The sequence below is a fragment of the Vulpes lagopus genome, chromosome 1 (assembly GCF_018345385.1).
Source record: "Vulpes lagopus strain Blue_001 chromosome 1, ASM1834538v1, whole genome shotgun sequence".
NCBI classification, from domain to species: Eukaryota; Metazoa; Chordata; class Mammalia; order Carnivora; family Canidae; genus Vulpes; species Vulpes lagopus.
In genome coordinates this window covers 88944022-88965637 of record NC_054824.1, presented here as the reverse complement: position 1 = coordinate 88965637, position 21616 = coordinate 88944022, and the positions used below count along the sequence as shown (strand labels likewise).

The following is a 21616-nucleotide window of genomic DNA, read 5'->3' as shown; positions in this document are numbered from 1 at the left end:
CCTCCTCCATGAGAAAGTGACACCCCCACGATGGCTGCCTGTAGGGATTCACATGGCATGAAGGCCTGGACTTCCTGGCTTCCAGTCCCTGTTCTGCCTCTTGGCTGGAGGGCCAAAGCAGGTTGTCTAACTTGTGTTTCAAGTTCCTCTTCTGTCAAACTGGAAGAATAAGAGTAGTTCCCTCCCAGACTTTGTATCTCAATCGGTTGAATCCTGTAATCCATATACCAAACACTCCAAGGGTATTGACGTTTGTTGTTTAAAGTAACCCGCACACGGTAGACACTCTGTAAATGTAACCTTGTCTTTCTGTTCATTTGTACCTAGTGAGTGGAGGGTAAACTGCCACAGTGTCAACTGGGATGTGTGGCTTCTTGTGGCCAGAGCAGGACAAGTTCCAGCCCTGCTCTACCATTCAAAGGCACTGTATTTACCATCAGTAGAAAAATATGTTCTGTGGCCTGATAAACCATGGCAATGTGCACTGAAGGATTCCCAAAGAGGGCCCTGGAAACACTGAAAGGTGGTCAAAATAGGACAAAAATAAGTGCCACCATCAAAAGCATTTTTGCAGTGCTCCATGAGCTCTTGCATGGACTGCACAATTAGAAAATTTTGATCTGATGAAAACAAAAATACCCAAGAATACCCTAACAATTTATTATTTTCTTATGTTTAGATTTTATTTTTTATTCATGAAAGACACACAGAGAGAGAGAGGCAGAGACATAGGCAAGGGGAGAAGCAAGCTTGAGGCCCAATGCAGGACTTGATCCCAGGACCCCGGAATCACGCCCTGAGCCAAAGACAGACGTTCAACCACTGAGCCACCCAGGCGTCCCTACTCTAACAATTTAGAAGGAGGACATGGGGCCAAATGGATTTGGAAAGGCTCTGCCATTGTGCCACCTTCGACAGGTCAATAGAAAATAAAATTGGGGAAATGGACAGAAGAAGATAGTTTTTCAACCTAGAAGGAGGGTTCAGGAATGGTTTTGACTATGAGAACATTATTATATGGACGAAACTGATGGTAGGGAACTAACACTACAACCCCCAGGAAGTGTCCCACACTCTGATTGCTAAAGTTTAGAGGAGCAGCTTCTTTTCTAAATGAAACTCATCAAGACCTAAATGGCTCAGATGATGATGGTGATGGTAAGGATGAGGCTGATAGATGGCTGATGTGTATCAAGTCCTGGTATACATCAGGCACAGTCCAAAAGAGGTTATATACATTATCTCACCGAATCCTCTCAAATGACCTCGTTAAATCCTATTACAACCTTAATGAGCAGAAACTATATTTCTTTCCATTTCACGAAAGAAGTTATTCAGAACAAGCAGCCAGAAGGGTGATCCCTGCTAGTAAGAAGGCAGACGATGCAAATCCAAAAGCACTTTGCAATGAACTTTGAAAGCAATTGAGTTAGGTCAGATTTTGTCGGTAGCTGGAGTTGCCTGTAATATAAAAGTCTGAACACTCATTAATTTTTATGGTAGTGGTAGTGAACTTAAATACCAACTACCTCCTTATTTGCAAAGTCATATAATTCTGCTCTGAGGAGCCAAAGACTAAGAAAACTCATGGCTGCCACAAACAACCAGTTTCATTTATGCTGCACCAGATCCTTCCAATCCAATTGTAAACCAGGAATCCTTTCGCAATAGACAAGATCAGCATACAATTTAATCATTCCTTTCCTTTTATTAAAAAAACAAGTGACCAGGCTACTGGCCAGTTTACACAACAGGTACCATGGCCTTCAAATTCCTCACTGCCTTCTGGTTATCAAGAGAGTTAATTATTATCAAACCCCTAGCTCTCAGAAGGAGGCCAAAAGTCACCTTTCTCCAAAGCCTTGGCACAGAAAATAATGTAGGAGAAAAGTGGAAGTTTTGTTCTGACCCAAGCTCCTGAGGCTGTAGAATTATAGATACATTTAGGAAACCAGATAAAACTTATAAGAAAAGTTGCTACATGGGGCTTGAGTGGGGAGGAAGGACATGATAGAGAGTAAATTACTTAAGAACCACAAAGGAAGATCATTCCGAGTAGATGATCAGCTATTTCTAAGGCCAAATGATAGAGCTTGAGTAATGTGTGTTAGAACATTGCTTAATGAAGAGCTAATCTAATAAGATCGATTGCTCTCTTACTGTGCCTAGAATCTTAAAAGATACCCTGGCAGTGACTGAAGGAGAAATGTCCATAAAAGATCTGAATGCATCGGAATTAATGTCTTACGGAATCCCTTCCATGCCCAGACTGCTCGAGAGCATAGGATAAAGGCAAGGTGCACCTGTCCACATATGCAAGGATATGAAGAGAGAGAAAGTAGAGAGGGAAAGAGATGATAAAATAATGCATTTCAAAGGAAAGCCAATAGTCAAAATATTTTTTACTTTATAGAATCATTTGATTCTTTTTTCCCTAAAGCCAAATGGAGAGTGAATTGTGATTTCACAAAGATTAAAGTAAAAGTAATCATGGTGGCCTATATCATTCTCACAGATGGCTCTCCTGACTCTGAACATATGGACTGATGTGGATTTAATAGATTGCAGGGGAATTCTAATTTATAAGCCCAATTTGTTCAGATGAATTAGGGGGAAAAAAAAGAAACTTGTGCAGAAATATCTCTCAGTGTAGTGGAGTCAAAAAATAAAGAACTTTGTGGTGAAGCTGATAACATTTATAAAGATTTTACTATAAAGTACTGATTCCATAAGCTACGCTCAAAAAAAAAAAAGGCAAAGAAAAAAACCATTTTAATTCATGAACAGAGGCGTATCTAACATAAAAGCACAATAGTATCACATACAACTTAAAATTCCAAAGTGGGGCAGCGCTGGTGGCCCAGGGGTTTAGCGCCGCCTTCGGCCCAGGGTGTGATCCTGGAGACCCGGGATCGAGTCCCACGTCGGGCTCCCTGCATGGAGCCTGCTTCTCCCTCTGCCTGTGTCTCTGCCTCTCTCTCTGTGTGTCTCTCATAAATAAATAAATAAATAAATAAATAAATAAATAAATAAATAAATATCTTTAAAATAAAATAAAATAAAATAAAATAAAATAAAATAAAATAAAATAAAATAAAATTCCAAAGCGTGGTAATAATTGTTTTCTGGCAAGAAGAGCCACAGAATGTGGACTGGGTTTGCCACAAGCCCAGTTGCCTGCATGACCTGGAAAGCCTATGTATCCCATACCAGACTCTGAGAAAAAGGAAAAGCTTCTCTTAAATCGACAACTTCCCATTATCTCCTTTTGCAACGGTGATTACATTCGGTTTATATGTTATGAGTGTGATGAAGCTGAGATTTACTGCCTGAATAATAGATCAAAGCAAATCAGTAAATAATTAGTTGATTCAGCAAAGGGCTGCTTATCTGAATGACTTGGTTTATGGCACGTTAAGGAACAAAAAACCTTTGACTTAAGCTTTTGGAATAAAGAAAAGGAAAACTATACTGAGTGCAGTGTATCAGTAGAAAGGAAGTCAACTACGTCTAGTCTTTTTTCTTGCAAAATACTCCTCTTTCTGCCTTAGTACGAAACTTCCTAATCTGAGAATCTATTGCCCCTTTCTGCATATGTTCCTCTGGAGGCTGCATATTCATTTTCTGGGTATTAGATACCCTATTTACCACAGCCTGTAGCCCGGAGACATTTTCTGTGCAGGGTGGTTCCCCTCCCCTTTCAGTGAAGAATTTTATAGTGAAAATTACTGATAAAGCAAGTGAGTGACAGACCCCTGTTGGGCAGCCAGTGATCCCTACACATTTAGATTTTGTATTATTATTATTTAGCATATTAAGTGCCCGGTCTATCATCATCGTGGGTGACATCTCAGGGGGTAGCAGGGCATTCGGCTTTGGAGGACAGAGTTTAATATCAGGTTGAAAATGGTTAACAACAGGCTGAAGGTCTAACGAAAACACATTTAAAAAGTCAACCAGAGGGATTTTTATTTTAATGAAAAAGAATAATGAAAAGCCCTCTGCAGGGAGAGCAAATTTGACAAGGTTATTTAAACATATATGTGGGCTTTAATGTTTCAAAAGTGGTTTTTAAAAATAATGGGATTTAATCTAATTTGTGAGTTTGGGCCGGAGTCTCTGGGTGGCTATAAGGTAGTCTTGGAAAGCGAGACTCCCTTGCCCAAAAATGAGAGTTTAGGATAAGTGCGAGGATGCCTGAGCTGGCTAGGGACTTAGAGGTTCTCTAACCTGACCCCTTCCTTCATTGGACAAGACACTGAAGCCCAGAAATGTGAAATGAGTTCCCCAAGGCCATGGGGTTACGTGACAGCTGCACGGAGAGGGACCATGTGAGCACTGATGCCTCCACATCTGTTAGTAACTTCACGGTCTCTATCTGTGATCCTCACAATGGACCGCGAGCAAGTATTGTCAGTTTATAGGCAAAGAAATGCAAACTCAGAGGAAATACATAATTTGCCAAAAGCCACAGAAGTAGGACAAGGTGAAGCGCAGACTGAACTTGTATGATCCTAGGCCGCGTCTCCACTGCTCACTGGGGCAGAAGGCCGCATTCTCTGCTGCTTTCCACAGGCCTTCGCGGAGTCTCAGCAGATCTACCAGGTTCTGTCCACCAAACTGGTCCTGTTTCCAGTTACTGCCAAGCCCTTGACGTAATATCTTAAACTTACTCTGGTTTCCAATTCAGCCCCAACTCTCCAGATATTAGATCCTCCTCCCTCCAACTCCTGTCGGGATGACTCCCATCCCTTTCCTCGTTCAGGTCCAGCTCCTGAGACCCCCTGTCAGGCCAGTGCCCCCGGCTCAGACTCAACTGAGGGCCAGGTCCCATAGAAATAAAATCTACCCAAACCAAATGGGAGAGGTCATGGAAAACAAAGTGTGGCCTAAACCACGCTGTCTGGGGCTGGTCAGATCTTCAGCCATGACCCATCTGATAAGTAATTTAAGAACCAACGAGAAAGAACCAAGGCTAGTTTTTCAAAGTGAGTTACTAAAGAAAAGACAAAGAGGCAACTATAAGTACCCCAGGAAGAGAATCAAGGAGAAAGGAAGGATCTGGGACAGATCTGGCAATCCAGGGACTCAGCTATCAATTGTATCAGCAGATCCTAGGCTGAGTAATAGAACATAATCCTAAACCCTGTCCTGGGGGCAGAATGGGGCAGAAGGTCCTGACCCCAGGATCATGCCCTGAGCCTAAGGCAGATGCTCAACCACTGAGCCACCCTGATGCCCCCAGAAGCTCCTACTTTGAGGACGGCAGCTTCAGGGAAATGGCAGCAGGGACCCTCGCTGGCCCCAGCAGTGAGGAGCTGGAGCAAGTAGAGTCAGGGGACCCAAGGCCTGGCTTGACACATCACCCCCCACCCCTCTCATGATGGCATGGAGGGACAAGAGTGAGGGAGTCCCTTACCTTTATCAGTTGCAGTTGTTTCTGTGATTGACTTAGTCAATTAACTTAGAGGCTTAATCTTTTGTTTTGGTTACAGTTAATCTCTTTTGCTTCTAAGCACGTTCTTATTTCCTGCAGATGCTGAACAAGTCATGGCAGAGTTACCTTGGCCCCTGAGCCCCTTTCCTGGTCCATGTGGTATCTGTGTGCTGAATATGGCCTCCCACTCCTCCTGCCTTTGTATTAATGGCAGACACCCCAAGGAAGCTGTGGACATGGTTAATCATTGCACTTAGCTGCATAAAAGCCTAGAATTTGGGGCAACCTGGGTGGCTCAGCAGATTAGCACCACTTTTGGCCCAGAGCATGATCCTGGGGACCCGGGATCATGTCCCATGTCGGTCTCCCTGCATGGAGCCTGCTTCTCCCTCTGCCTATGTCTCTGCCTCTTTCTCTCTGTGTGTCTCTCATGAATAAATAAATAAAAAAAGAATCTTTAAAAAAAAAAAAAAAGCCTAGAGTTCCCTGTGGCTCTGTGGATAATGCTCTCCAGAGCCCTGTTTCAATTCTTCTTCTCCTTCTCTTTCTTCTTCTCCTTCTCCTTCTTCTTCTTCTTCTTCTTCTTTCTTTTTCTTCTTCTTCTTCTTCTTCTTCTTCTTCTTCTTCTTCTTCTTCTTCTTCTTCTTCTTCTTCTTCTTCTTCCTTCGATTTTTATCTATTTGTTTGAGAAAGAGAGAGAGAGGAGACAGAGAAAGCATAAGCAGGGCAGAGGGAGAGAAGGATCCCAGGACCATGACCCAAGCTGAAGGCAGATGCTTAACCAACTGAGCCACCCAGGTGCCCCTTGATTCTTCTCTTCTTTTATATTGCAATGTTGAATTGAGTATCATCTCCCTCATTACTTGAAAAGGCACCGGGACAGCATGTTGCATTGTCAGATGTGGATTACCTGACCTAGTTTAAATTCAAGCAAATCTAGTCCATGATCCATCCCTCATAGTGCCATCACAGTCCAGGCACAGCTCATGTGATTGCCTCTCCCATCTATAGGTGAGACCAGTTGCAGATGGTCAGAGCTGATAGGACCAGCTCCCCCACTTTCTCTCCTTATCAGCACCATTTGTGTAAGGGAGAATCATAGTTTTTGAATTTTCCCCCATTATAGCCTCAACCCACCCTTTTCTATCACTGTTATATTGCAAGAGCCTTTTCACCTTGTTCAGCCTCAGGTTTGTTACCTCCTAAAAGATGTGTGTGTATGTGTATATATATACATACACATCTCAAAACGTTGTTGTGAAGAACAAATAAGAATTTGTTTGCAGCTGTGGTTTCAGCTCTGAGGTTCTCTAGTGTAATGGTGTCACTAATAAGTCAGGGTTCTCCGGGAAAACAGAGCCAACAAAATGTTTATACACATTATATTTCTTAATTTATTATAAGGATTATTATTATAGAGGCCAGTGAGCCCCAATATCTACAAAGTGAGTCGACGAGCAGGAGATTCAGGAGAACTGATGGTTCTGGGTTAAAGGCCTGGAACCCAGAGAGATGATGACAGGGTTCCAGTCCCAAGGCCGGTAGGCTCAAGGCTCAGGAAGAGATGGGATTCCAGTTCAAATCTGAAAGCAGGAAAAAGCCAATGCCCCAGTTCAAAGGCAGTCAGGCAGAAAAGATTTTTTGTTGCTCGGTGGGGGGATCAGCCTTTTTATTTCTATTCAGGTTTTCAACTGATTACATGAAACTCATTCATGTTAAGGAGGGCCAATAGCTACTCCAATGTTAATCTCACCCAGAAACATCTTCACAGAAACACTCAGAATAAAGTTGGATCAAATACGTGGGCACTCTGTGGCCCAGTTAAGCAGACACATAAAATTAACCATCACACCTAGTCAAACATACTAAATGTGAGCCAACTTAGCCCAACAAGTACATGGCAATAAATTCACATGTATATTTCTGGTCTTTATGATGAATTTTTATGTCAGGTAGATCGTACAATATAATTTGTAATTAAAATACACAATGTGCCTGAAAACCACCATTAATATGGCATATATCATAAAAATATGAGAGCTTCCAATAGACTTCAAGAAACCAGATCTTAATAAAACTAGTTTTCATTCTTAGATAAGTAGATCAAGAATTAAGGAAAAAAAAAAAAGAATTAAATTAAGGGCAAAACAGTATTCCTGTAGTACAACGTTTACAGAATCAAAGAAACAACTCTAAAAATAAATAAATAAATAAATAGATAGATAGATAGATAGATAAATAAATAAATAGATAAATAAATAAATAAATAAATAAATAAATAAATAAATAAATAAATAACTTTGTCTCTAATCTATTAAATTCCCCCTATTTTAAATAAGATCTACTTATAGCATACTGCATAAGTGACCCAGGAACTATAATTTGCTCAGTTTTTCAAAAAGCTTTTTGATAAGTTTTCTTATAATAGATAACTAAAAGAAAGAAGTCATCAGAGGATAAAGGACAAGCTCCTGCCAAAAGCTGCCATGAAAAGTCATAGCAGCAGTCTTCATGAACAGCTCTGACCGAGAAGGAGTAATTAGACACCAGGGGTCTAGCATTAGTCCTGGCACTGTTCAATACAACATGTTTAATGCAAAGGAGGAGAAACTAGGAGGTGAGTTGGTAGAGATATAATCTGACTGCCAAATCTACCAATGAATCTTCTTTTGATAAGTGATGGTACCTGGCCAAGAGCCATAAAAGTTATCACATGGATTTAGCACTTAGGGATTTCAGCAAAATTGAAAGCACTAGAAAGTCAACTTATACCAATAGTCAGGCCAGCCTAAGTTAGGTCAAACTGCTCTGAAATCTCTTTTGAGAAATGAACTGGTTAAAAGAATATCTAATATCTACATGAACAGACAAGAGATAAGACAAGAATGCAGTTGTAACACAAACCAGTTGTTCAGATAAGAAATGTAACGGGTTATTCATGAATTTCTTTGAAATTATGGTAACAAAGACAACCACTTGTTGATTTTGGAAGGATTCAGTACTTCCTGGTTCCAATTTGAAGAAGGAGTAGGGGATCCCTGGGTGGCTAAACAGTTTAGAGCCTGCCTTCGGCCCAGGGTGTGATCCTGGAGACCCGATATCAAGTCCCATGTCGGGCTCCCTGCATAGAGCCTGCTTCTCCCTCTGCCTGTGTCTCTGCCTCTCTATGTCTCTCATAAATAAATAAAATCTTTAAAAAAAAAAAAAAAAGAAGCAGGAGTCACTTTAGAGATGGATTCAGAAAGAAGGGAAATAATTTTTCGATATCAAGAAACAAAATCTCTCCTCTAAAACTGTACTGTAGGAAAGTTACTCAGTGATTGTTGGATATTCTGATTAGCCTGCACTGCTCTAGGCCTTACCAGCCTATGACCCCAAAGAATTCACCTTAGCACTGATACACGATTTTTCATAGCTAATAATTGTCACTCACCTAACTGCCTCAAAAATTTCAAGGTTTCTTAGGGTGCTGGATATAAGACTAGCATCATTCCTTTCTTGTTTTCTTATCTCGCTCCCCCATGATATCTTTGCCTAAGAGCCAGTCGAAGTGCACACTTCCCCCCAGGACTGGTGCCTGGATGCTGCAGGAGAACCCTTCATGGCTAATGTCTCCTTGGCACTTCTCAAACTGCTTAACCCTAATGAACTCCTACAATCTCATGAGTGTTTAGGGAAGGTTGCATTTTCCAAAACTACCATTACCTCTGGTCCCACATGCTCTTCCATGATTTTGCCACTCCCCCATCAAGAAGTAGATTCATTTATTTATTTATTTATTTATTTATTTATTTATTTATTTATTTTAGATTCTTTTTTCCATCTCCTTGAACCTGAGTGGCTTATGGATGTTTCAAGCAATAGAGCGAGGCAGCAGTGATGCTATGTGACTTTGAAGACAAGATCACAGATAGGACATAGCTTTCTCCTGGCTCTTGGCTCTTTAGACCTGGGCACTTGGAACCCAGCCATCATGTTGTGAGGAAGCACAAGTCACATGAAGAGGCCATGTGCTTCCACCAGCAGCCCTAGCTGAGCTGTCAATCTACAACCAGCATCAATTGCTAGATGAGCAAAAAGAGAGACCTTTAGGGCCATTCCAACTCTCATATTTAGAGATGCTCCAGCTGAGAGGTAGTTGAGCAGCAATGAGTTATTCCTGCCAAACTCTGCCCAAATTGCCAAGAAAGTGAGCAAAAGAAATGCCATCACTGCTTTAAGCCACTATTTTGGGGCAGTTTGTCATTCAGTTCTCCATGGTTAAAACAATCACACATATTTCAACACAGAACTGAGGCAAATACCAATGTCCTCAACTCTATGTGGACCTTTGGACATAAATTCTAAGCATATGCCTACCCAAATACTAAAACTCCCTTCATGATTGTATGCTTCTCAGCTTCTACTGTAGACACTTCTAAATAAGACGCAGCTGACCTTCCTTGGCCAGGTACCACACTGCCTTCCTCATCTCGCTATGTCTTCCCAAGGAAACATTAACCCTACATTTTCTCCTAGCATGTACCTCTCCTGCATGCAATTTGACTCACGTAAATAGTTGCCTGGAGATTAGTGGTAGGGGTGAGGAACTGTTCCATAATTTCAGATGAAATAATCAGATTGATTCAAAACCCCCCACTTCAGGCCCAAACTTACTTCTGCTATTTTGTACAAAACACCTCTGAAAAGGAAATCTTCTAAGAGGCTGTGATTTCATTCTCCACTGTACTAACAGCATTTTACATGGGGTAAAGTGACCAGGAAATACAAATATGAAAAAAAAAAAAAGAGATCTTGGAGAGAGAAAACTTTCTGGTCAGAAATGTACATTATGAAAATTATGGGCTATGATAGAAGAAAACTCAGAAATTTTATTGGCACTTAGGAAGCTCTCATACTACCACTTAGTGAGTTGATGTGGGAGAGTTATAGAACAAACTTGTTATGCTTTAAGAAAAAGCACCAGCAAGAGGATCCTAGAGTAGACAATTAAAGAAGAGCTGAAAGAGTATTTCAGATAAGGGAACAGGAAGTGAACAAATCTCTTGCTAAGCAATGAATGGCATCTAAAATCAAGTGAAAAGCTGTGTGTAAACCTTCATCCTACCCCATAAGACTGTGCATGCCCTTTATAGCAAAGGACTCTTCAACACAAAAGTCACATTTCAAGGTAGTTAGCTGAGATAGTAAGAATTTGAGGTAGGCACAATAATTTTATATATTCCTTTTTGTTACCCTTATTCTGCTAAGTATTGGAAAATTATAGACCTATATTCTAAATGAAAACAAATTTGAAAAACATACATAAATGCAATGCTTTCTGATGTCTTATAAGTCCATTTTAATAGTTCCATTTGAGGCTATGTTTGGCTTCTTTATTTCTAAAATAATTATGTTTTAATTTTAATATCTAATTACAGGTAATCATAACTGTAGCTTCCAGCTATTTAGAGCTCAATGGAGCAAGTTGCTCTACAAATTGCTAACAGTATCTTACTTCAACTTCAAATAACCCTTTGAGGGAAATATTATTATTATTATTATTTATTGTCTCTGCACCAAACATCTTAAATAACTTGCTCAATACCACAGCTGGTAGAACCAATCCCACAAGGCAGGTGTGCCTGGCCCACAAACCTATATTCTGGAGTCCTGTGACAATATTCTCCTGCATACAACCCTGTGAACTGCAGTATCAAAACTTCTTTTAAAATGTCCTTCACACCTCAGTTTTTTAGGGCTAAGAAGACACTATGGCTGAATCCAATTCTGACTTTTCAATTCTTCTCTGTCCCTCTCCGAGAAGCAGCCAGTTCTCTTCTCTCTCCCTTGTAAAAACCACACAGCCTTCTGCCTCAGTGGTCTTGATCTTCCTAGGTTATAGGAGTGTGATCTGGGACTCAGGATTCAAGGAGTATAAGGAAAAGGAATTTATTACTGAGGGGAAAAAATATATTACTTCCATGCCAACTCTTACCACAGCCACATGCCTCAAAACTCTACCAACCTCCAAACTTCTCTTGCTTTATTTATCTTCTTAAGAAAATATTCAAAATATGTGCAAGCCAGTGCAATGGCACTGCATTTTACTTTCCTCTTATTTAGAAGTTCAGGGAATTTGGCTTTTAGAAAGGGAAGTAATGGTAGGCACATTCCGAACATAGAAACATCTAACTGGTTTGGGCAGAAAAGACATTCTAGTCTGTTGAATACTCAGCTACAGAATCACTGAGAGCCGGCCTTACGAGATCAGCAGTGCCAGAGACTTGAAATTAATGCAAATGTACATTTTACACATTATCAGGGTGACCACTGGGTCTTTATCTTATCTATTAGCCAGGACAATTCATCCTTAATATGCTGTATATTTTTACGATTGGAAATTATATTATTTAATGTACTCTCAGGCAACATTTGTAGAATGGCTACTTTAATCATTAAGATATAACTAAGAATGGAAATTCCCACATAGAATAATATTAATATTATCAAGCAACCTGTTCAGATTTTCATGTCAAGAATAGCCTCTCCAATTAATAGACTTGTTTATGTTGACCTGTCAATCAGCATTCTTGTTCAATGTCAGATATAGACGAGATATTAGTCTTCACTCTCATCAATAATTAGTAAAGAAATAACATTGTTACTCTAGTTCTATATTGATTGCCTTGACTAAAAGAATTAGTCTATTGCTTAACACCATGTTTTGGCTTTGGCGAAAATTATTTTTTTCTCTGAAACACCAATGTCAGATTTCCCCACATCCTTCCAGTAGATGAAAGGGAGACCCTTTATCCTTCTAAATCCCATCCTAAGTCTAAAAGCTTTGACTCAAACTCCAAGGGGGGTGGGTTTCAAAATTCAAAACCTTTAAAATAAAGCCATGTTTCATGAGAAAGACAATAAATACTTGAGGGGGAAAAAAAAAAAACTTCCACTGAATCTAATTTACAATCCAGTCACACATGAACTGCCAGTGTCACTTAGTTAAGAACTAAACACGACCTTGAGGGGTCACTGGTTTAGTGTTTTTTAAATGCTATTTCAAATCCACTGATTTTCCCTCTTCTCTTATGCCTTATTTTTCCCAATATCAAAAAAAAGCCAAAGAATTCCCCAGCTTAATAATGACTTGGTTAAGAAGTATTTTATTCAAATATTCAAAATTTTGAGTGGGAGGAAATTTTACTTTTCTTTCATGTAATCTTTTGCAGTTGGTGTCCTGGCAAATGTTTAACGAGCAGCTCTCAGGAAAAAGAAATGTGTGCATATACATGTGCACATAATTTCACTACACATTTTAATGATATAAAAGATGTGTAGCACACAATTTACAAAAAATAAGGACATATGAAATACTATTGATTATAAATTCCATTTAGCCAATTGATCCTCAGAAAATGCTTTCATTGATTTTCGTCCATTATTTTTATTATTTTTTTATTTTTTAAATAGTTTTTACCCATTTTTATCCATAGCCAACCTATAGTGCAATTCAACCATGATTGGACAAATGGGATTGCATCCCAATCTGGGAATTCTTTTCTCAAAAACCTTATTGTCATTAAATGTGATATGTGATGTGCGATTAAGCCAATTCTCACTTTTGTACAAATGCTAACCATTAAATGGAAACCTCTTTCAGCCTCAGCACCAGACATGACATACTTTTAACTTTAGTCCTCATTATTAACATTTTCTTCCTCCCTTTCTTAAATCTAGACAATCAATGAAACAGTAAATCAGACCTTTATCATAGCATATGCTGATTTCCATAGGATAAATACTCTGACTGGCCTCCAGCTACCAACATGACATCATTAATTCAGATTGGAAAGATGTGTGCAGTGGCACACTGTTAGGTAGCATTTCCCCACTCAAAGGTGCAAATGACCTTAAGATGTCAGTAAAATAATTAGAGAGTTATGTGGCTTGAGAATTTATTACCTTTGTTTTTGCTATGATTTATTTAATTTTAACTCTATATAATTCCATTTTGAGTAATGAAATTATGATCAACAGCTGGTCTGTAAAAACTGGTAAACCTGTATCAGCTGGGGTCAGCATACATTGTTTAAACGCAGTTGCCTGGAGACTGTTCTTTTTGTTTTAGTTTCTAAAGAAACAAATCATTATCATTAAGGCCACCTCTATACCAAAGTCAGACCAAAGCAGAAAGGAACTGCCAGGGGACTAAATTTAGTGAACAAAAAGTCACAGCCTTGTATGTGGTTATGAATTTTTTTTAACCTTAATCTCTTAGAGTCCTTTTCCCTTATTCAGTTCTTTGTGGATATGAAAAATAAATGAATTTTGACATATATATAAAAAAAAATCTGCTCCTTACTAAGCTAATATCTGTTTGGCTCTGATAGGTAGAGTTCTTCAAATATGGTTTTATTTGTCATTCTCCAATGTGAAAAATCCTAAAAGAAGAAGATACAGATAAGCAATTTGAATTTCAGAAGATGAATGATATTTGAAAGGGAGTCGGGGAGAATGTTTAATGATTTAACAGGAAAACATCTTCATTTCCATCTAATCACAGCGTAGATGCAGGCAGTGCTCATTCCTCAGAAACAAGCAGCCTCCAGGCTGACAGACCCACAATTCCAGAAACCCTTGTACTCTTCTCCTGCCACCTGATCCGATAAAAGCCCTCCAGATTCCCGGGACTCTGCTCCATGAGACAGGGAGTTGAGATGACTGCCTTTTAAACTCTAGCGCTGCAGCTATGCTCAGAAGAACTTCGGAAGGACTCGTTAACACATCAGGTTAACATCCCATCTGGCTGCTAAGGTATGCAGAGAATGCTCTTCTGTATTTACTGTGCAGACTCTCAGAACCTCCATTAAGAAAGTACATACTCAAGACTGAATTTTCACACTTAACTCTGGCCAAGTTCCTGGGCGATAAGCTAAGCACTAATTTTAGGTAAATGCCTTTATTTCTTTGACTTTATTTGACTGCAGGTACATGGTTTCTCTGGGACCTTCTTTGCATGTAAAATGCTGTCTCTGTTTGCAAGCCATTTCTAGTCTTTACCTTAACTTTCTGTGTTTTGGTCTTTGTGTATGTGGCCAATCCCTCTTCCTTGACTAATCTCTTTGAGCTCAGGAGGGACGGTGCCTTATTCTTCCTCATAAGATCTGCCTCTAGTGGTCTTAGTGAAGCGTATTGTGCAAATCATGTTCAATGTTCCGTCAAATATCTTATAGGACCCACATAAGGCAAAGCTTGAGGTCTTTGTCTTCTATTTTAAAAGTGCACAAGAGGGAGCCTGGGTGGCTCAGTGGTTGAACATCTGCCCTCAGCTCAGGGTGCGATGCTGTAGTCTTGGGATCGAGTCCCACATCGGGCTCCCCACAGGGAGCCTGCTTCTCCCTCTGCTGTGTCTTTGCCTCTCTCTCTGTGCCTTTCATGAATAAATAAATAAAATCCTTTAAAAAAAAAAAGTGCAAAAGACTAAAGAATACCAGACTCATTAGCTCCTTTTATGCCTAGGTAAAACAAGTACACCAATCAAGCAAATAGATTTTGTGTTTATGTAAAGGAATTTTCCCCATAACGAATAGACTTTTTTTTTTTTTCCTTTTAATTTGATAAGAAGGTGGAGCACAGTATCAAGAACCAGAAATTTCCAGCAGGTCAGTTGCAAGTCTCACAAAGTTATAGGAAAACATATATCACCCTTATAATTTAAGAGAGTGAATTTTCTTTTTTAGATGGTAAGTATTGCCACTGATTAATTCAGGAGGTGTTTTAGAGATGTTTACTTCTTTTCTTTTAGCTTATATTCTGAAGAAAAGGGTGCTTTCTGAAGAAAAATTGTTAACACAAGCTCTTGACGGTTCTCATGTGTCTTACATGAAGCGCTGAGGACACAAAGATTAGGAAAATATTGGACCTACCTTTAATGAATGAACCACGGTCAAATGGAAAAAGAACTTTGTCTCTGACTGGGAAGAAGCCACCAACATTTCTGGGTCAAGTTGGTAGAAAAGCAACCCACAGTGTTTTGAACATTTATTCTGTGCTTGACACTGGCCAGGTACCGTGGACATATTTTCTCATTTCCTACTGTGCTTATTGTGTGCTATACCATTACCGTGTTAGCTCACATGGCTGTGGGTCTTACCTTCCCAGGGAGCTTATAAACCTCGGTCTTTAAATTCTTTATGCTGCCGTGGTACCTTTGCAAAGTATGTAAAATCTGGATGGAACATTTTCCATACTGAATTTTATTTTTTACTGTTCAAGAATTGCTTCCTTTACTTCCTTTAGTTTTCTATTTTTTTTTTTTTTTTTGGTCTTGTGTCTATTTTCATTTGGCTCTATAGTCTCCTTATCAATTCTATGCCAGAGTCTCCTTCTAAAGCCTCAATATCCCACCCACTTCCTCTATGTCACTAATACCTGTGCATTCATATGCACTGTCATGTTGTGTCCACCAGCATTCCTATAATACCAGATATACATTTTTTATACCTATTTGACCTTCTCTCTATATTTTTTTATATTTTATTTTATTTTACTTTTTATATTTTAAATTCAAAGAATAATAAATAAAATATTTTAGGGGCAATCTAATAGTTGTGTGAGCCTACTACATCAGAAATATTACATAATAAATTAGCTTTTGTTACTATAATAAACTTGCATATCAAACTACCCCAAACTCAGTGACTTATGAGTATTTATTTAATTTTCTTGCCACTGGATCTACAAGTTGGCTGGGCCATCCCTGATTCAAGGTAGTTTGGATTTTTTTAAGACTTCCCCACATATATTCACTCTGGATCATTCTAGGTTGAGAGACAATGACTTCCCAGGGCATGTTCTTTTTATGACAGTTCATAGCAGTGAAAGAGTAAACTCCAAGATCTCTTAAGGCCTTAGCTGAAACTGGCACACTACTACATCTGCCCGTATTCCATCCATCAAAATGATCCACATGATGAAGCCCAGATCAATGGGCAGGAAGTATATGTCACTTACCCTTATGCAATGCAAGACACAGGGTAGAAGAGAATAAAGACTGGGGAACAATCTAATCCACAATACATGGTTTAATCTCATTTAATCTCCATATAGGGAGGTGTTAGTACCCCAACTATAATCTTGAGTAAACTGGGGCCCTGATAAATTAAATAAAAAGATCCAAGTCACACAGCAAATGAAAGCATAAGCAAGAATTTGAATAAGGTGTAGTTTTTACTTCATAGGCCCCATACTATTGTCATGACAGTAGCAGTCTCTCTTTTATAACATTCATATTCCTAGTTTTTTAAAAAAGAGAAAAGTTGCGATTTTGCAGGTGGAGTCTTTTTGCTATAAAATGGATAAAGATACAAAAACAAATGAAGGTACTCATGGTTGATAGCACCAATTACTCCTCTGTTCTTAGCCCTAGAAAAGAAATGAAATTGGCCTCAAAGTGACTCTCCTTTTCGTTGTTAAATAAATTATCTATTGTGGCTGCAGTCACTGGACTCCGTATAACATATGCTGTTAATTAGCCATGTGTGGTGGCTTAAAATAAAGTCTTTCATGAGGCTTGTAAAGTTAATTTAACTTTCTCTTTCTAGCTAAAGAGGGACCTATAAAGACTGACTGTCATAATAATGATGGTAATTTTAATGCAGTTCTTCTGAAAACAATGAGAATCAATAGAAGATGCATTTTGGAACAGATTTGATTTTCATTAATATTCTATGAATTTAAAAAATATTCTATGAATTTAGGGATAAATCTGTTATGATCAGTAGTTTGTGTTGGATGACCCATAAAGTCAGAGGGTCATCTTGGGCCAAGGCATCCACTCCAAGTAATTTCCCTCCATAGACAGTTTATGCCCCTGAATTTGACTTTTTTTTTTTTTCTGACTTTGACTCTTAAGCAACACTCTATAATGCAAATTTTTCAGATTTGTCAAATCTTACAGATCATCTTGGGGTACTTATTGAAACTGCAGATTACCAAGTAACTTTCCTGGATGATCTGACTCAGTAGATAGAGTACATTCTGGAAATCTAAATTTTTATACATGATGATTCCCATGATCAAATAAGTATGGGGTGGGGAGAGGTTAATGCATTTTTTAAAACTGTGTATCTTTTTTTTTTTTTTTGACAAAACTGTGTATCTTTAAGGAAGAAATTATATCAACTTTCTACAATCTCTTTCAGAGGATGGGCGTAGAGAAAATATTTCTCTTTCTACGATGCAGAAATGTAGTCTATATCAAGTTGAGACAGTTCTCTAGTCATCGTTTACTATAAAATAGTAAACGAGAAAAGGAAAAAACTATCAACTAATATCTTTCATGAACATATATGGAAAAAATCCTCAACAAAATATTAGCAAATCAAATCTAATAATATATCAAAAGAATAATACACCACAGCCAAGTGGGATTTATCTCAGGTATGCAAGGCTGATTAAACTTTTGAAAATCAATGTAACCCATTACATCAATAGACAAAGAGAGAGAGAGAGAGAGAGAGAGAGAGAGAGAAATCACATGATGATATAAATAAATATTAAAAAACTACTTGACAAAATCTAGTATCCATTCATGTTAAGAACTCTCAGTAAACTATGAACAGAGAGGAAATTTTCTCAACATGATACAGACTACAAAAATTAAAAACACAATACCATTTATATTAGTACCGCCAAAAATGAAATACTTAGGTGTAAATATAACAGAATAAATACAAGATCTCCATGAGGAAAACCATGAAACTCTAATGAAAGAAATCAAAGAACGAATAAATAGACATTCCATATTCATAGATGTGAAGACTCAACCTGTCAAGATGTCAGTTCTTCCCAATTTGATCTATAGACCCACTCAAAATCCTAGCAGATTATTTAATGGACATAGACAAACTGTTCTGAAGTTTCTAGGGGGAGGCAAAAGACCCAAAATATCCAATGCAATATGGGAGGAGAACAAAGTTGGAGGACTCAACTTCAAGGATTACTATAAAGCTCCAGTAATCAAGATAGTGTGGTATTGAGGGAAAAAAGTAGATGAGTTGGAACAGAATAGTGAGCCCAGAAGTAGACACCCATAGATACAGTCAACTGATCTTTGACAAAGGAGCAAAGGCAATACAATGGAGCAAAGAGGGTCTCTTCAACAGGAGAACAACATGAGCAAATAAATGAATGTAGACATAGACTCTACACCCTTTACAAAAATTAACTTAAAATGTATCACAGACCTAAATTTAAAATGCAAATTTATAAAACTCCTAGAAGATAACATAAGAGAAAATATAACTGACCTTAGATATAGTCATGACTTTTTAGATATAACACTAAAGACATGATCTATGCAAGAAATAAATTGAACGTCATTAAAGTCAAAAACTTCTGCACTATAAAAGACAATATCAAGAGAATGAGAAGACAAGCCACAGACTGGGAGAAGATATTTGCAAAAGACACATTTGATAGAGGACTGTTACCCAAAATACACAAATAACTCATAAAACTCAACAATAAGAAAACAAACAACCCAATTAAAAATAGGCCGAAGATTTTAACAGTCACCTCACCTGAGAAGATACAAGGATGACAAAAAATATACATATAAAAAGATGCTCCCATGAAAATACATAATCAAGGAAATGTAGATTAAAGTAACAGTGAGATACGGCTACACACTTACTAGAATGTCCAAAATCCAGAACATTGACAATATCAAGTGCTATCAAGGATGTAGAACAATAGAAATAGAAACTCACATTCACTGTTGGTAGAAACAAAATAATACAGCCACTTTGGAAGATAGATTAATGTTTTTTTATACAACTAAACATACTTTTACCATATGATCCATCAATCATGCCCCTTGGTATTTACCCAAAGAAGTTGAAAACTTATGTTCACATGAAAGCCTGCACACAGATATTTATAGAGCTTTATTCATAACTGCCAAAACTTGGAAGCAACCAAGATGCCCTTCAGTGGGTGAATGGATAAACAAATGGTGGTATATCCAAACAATTCATTACTATTCAGCTATAAAAAGAAATGAATTTTCAAGCATGAAAAGATGTGGAGGATCCTTAAATGCACCAAGTTAAAGAAGCCAATCTGAAAAGGCTACATGCTGCATGATTCCAGCAAGATGACATTCTGGAAAAAGCAAAAATATGGGGACAGTAAAAACATCAGTGGTTGTTGGAGATAGAAGTGGGAGGAGAGATAAATAGGCAAAGCACAGAGGATTTTTCAGGCAGTGAAAATACTCTGAGACTATAATGATGGATCTATGTCATTATACATTTGTCCAAACCCATAGAATCTACAACACCAAGAGTGAACTTTACGGTTAGCAATGGACTTCAGGTAACTATGACGTGTCAGGGTAGGTATATCCTTCATAAAAATGCACCGTTCTGATGGGGAATGTTGGTAATGAGAGAGGCTATACATGTGTGGGAAATACCTGTACCTGCCTCTCAATTTTAATGTAAACCTAAAATAGGTCATAAAAGAATAAAACCAAATAATACTTAAAAACTAAAAGAGAAAACTAAAACTAAATAAAAAACTAAGTAGTTATAATTTGTGTTGAAGGTTGTTCCTCACAACATTTGAAATTTTCAGGAAAGCTGATACTTTAAAAAAATTATCTCTATTTTCTAACAGATGAATTTTGAATTATAATTAAATTCTTATAATTCTATTTGGGGGAAGTGATAGAATATTCAAATTCTGAAAGAAAGTTTTTCCTTTTATCCAAATGCTTGAACTCTCTCAAAATTCATCCTCTCCATTTTTCAGGGGTTTTTTTTTCTCTCTTCTATTGTTTGATCCTTTATTTTATTTTTTTAGGTAAGCTCTACACCCAACATGGGACTCGAACTCAGAATCCTGAGATCAGCAGTCACGTTCTCTACTGACTGAGCCAGCCAGGCACCCCTCTGTTGCTTGATCCTTTATATCGTGGCCTAGATTCTCCTGCAGCATCCCTCTGATTCCTCTCCAAGGCACATGGATGCGAGTAGCCATATATGGTTGGTCTCTGTCCTGTGCAGCACATCCCTTCTTCAGATAACAGCAACTGCCTTTCACTGAATTCTCTTTCAATAAATTGGGGCCATGAGCTTCTTATACTGGTTATTAACTCAGAACTAATGGAGAAACAGGAAAACCTGATGGAATGACAGATAGTTCCTTACCTGCAAAAGTTCTATATCTGCAAAAGAGGTATCAGAAAAATACTATAATTATGTCAGGATTATATAGAGATTAAATCTAAGGTAGAGCTCCGACTCAATTTATTTTTAAATCTCATGGCTATTTGTGGACTGCGTGTCTACTGAATGCCAGTTTGAAATGATATTACATATCTTCCGTTAGCCGTAATTGTAGAAAGTACTTGAATTTGGCTTGTTTTATAAAATGCTGATCAAAATAATCATTTTAGGTATGCATTCAGCTAGAATTTGGCCACACCTTAGTATGTGTCTGGTGAATGGCAAATTAGCCCGAATGACAGGAAGCTGAAAATCTATTTCCTATCTTGGGTACTGATTGGCTGCCACTGTGGTCAAGTCCTTCAACTTTTTCTGCCTCAATTTTTTTGCCTGCAACAGAAATGAGCTGATGTAAAACACGTTTTCTATGAAACAGCTGTCTTCAAAATTCTAAGCATAATCATTTGTGATTGTTATCCAGGCAGTTTAGAAGCAACTGAAAAAGTCAGTCTTATCCTTCCATTTTTAGCAGAAGCAACACAAATTAGTAACGAGATGTCCAAGAAGGAATCTTGATGGTATATCTTTTTTTCATTCTTTTTATGCTCCAAAAGATCTTTCTTCCTTCTCATTATACCAAGAATTTATAGAGAATAGGACATTCTTTAAAACTTTGCATCAGAATAAAAGAGATTGCCAAATCTTTAAATAATCCTGAAGAGTATAACCCCAGTACCTGTATCGTTGTGGCCATGGATATATCGTGTGGCAACCAACAGCATCTGCCACACAATTACTAAGTTTCATTGTGTTTTTTTCCCTCTAATACTGAGAGAAAATCGGTAGGTTTCATTCACTGGCTATTTATGTGTTGATGCTCTCTCCTTACTTAGGAAAACATACACAATTACATAGAATAAAATAAAATGTAAATTAAGCAAGTAAAAAAAATTAGAGAAAA

At 38.1% G+C, this 21616-nt stretch overlaps 1 long non-coding RNA gene across 1 annotated transcript; it reads left to right on the top strand.

Moving 5' to 3' along the window:
- Window positions 1–13975: 13975 nt before the first annotated feature.
- On the top strand, window positions 13976–20561 carry LOC121494181. Its single transcript, XR_005988764.1, has 3 exons — window positions 13976–14236; window positions 15228–15488; window positions 20291–20561. It is a non-coding gene; the product is annotated as an uncharacterized LOC121494181 (long non-coding RNA).
- The last annotated feature ends 1055 nt before the right edge of the window (window positions 20562–21616 follow it).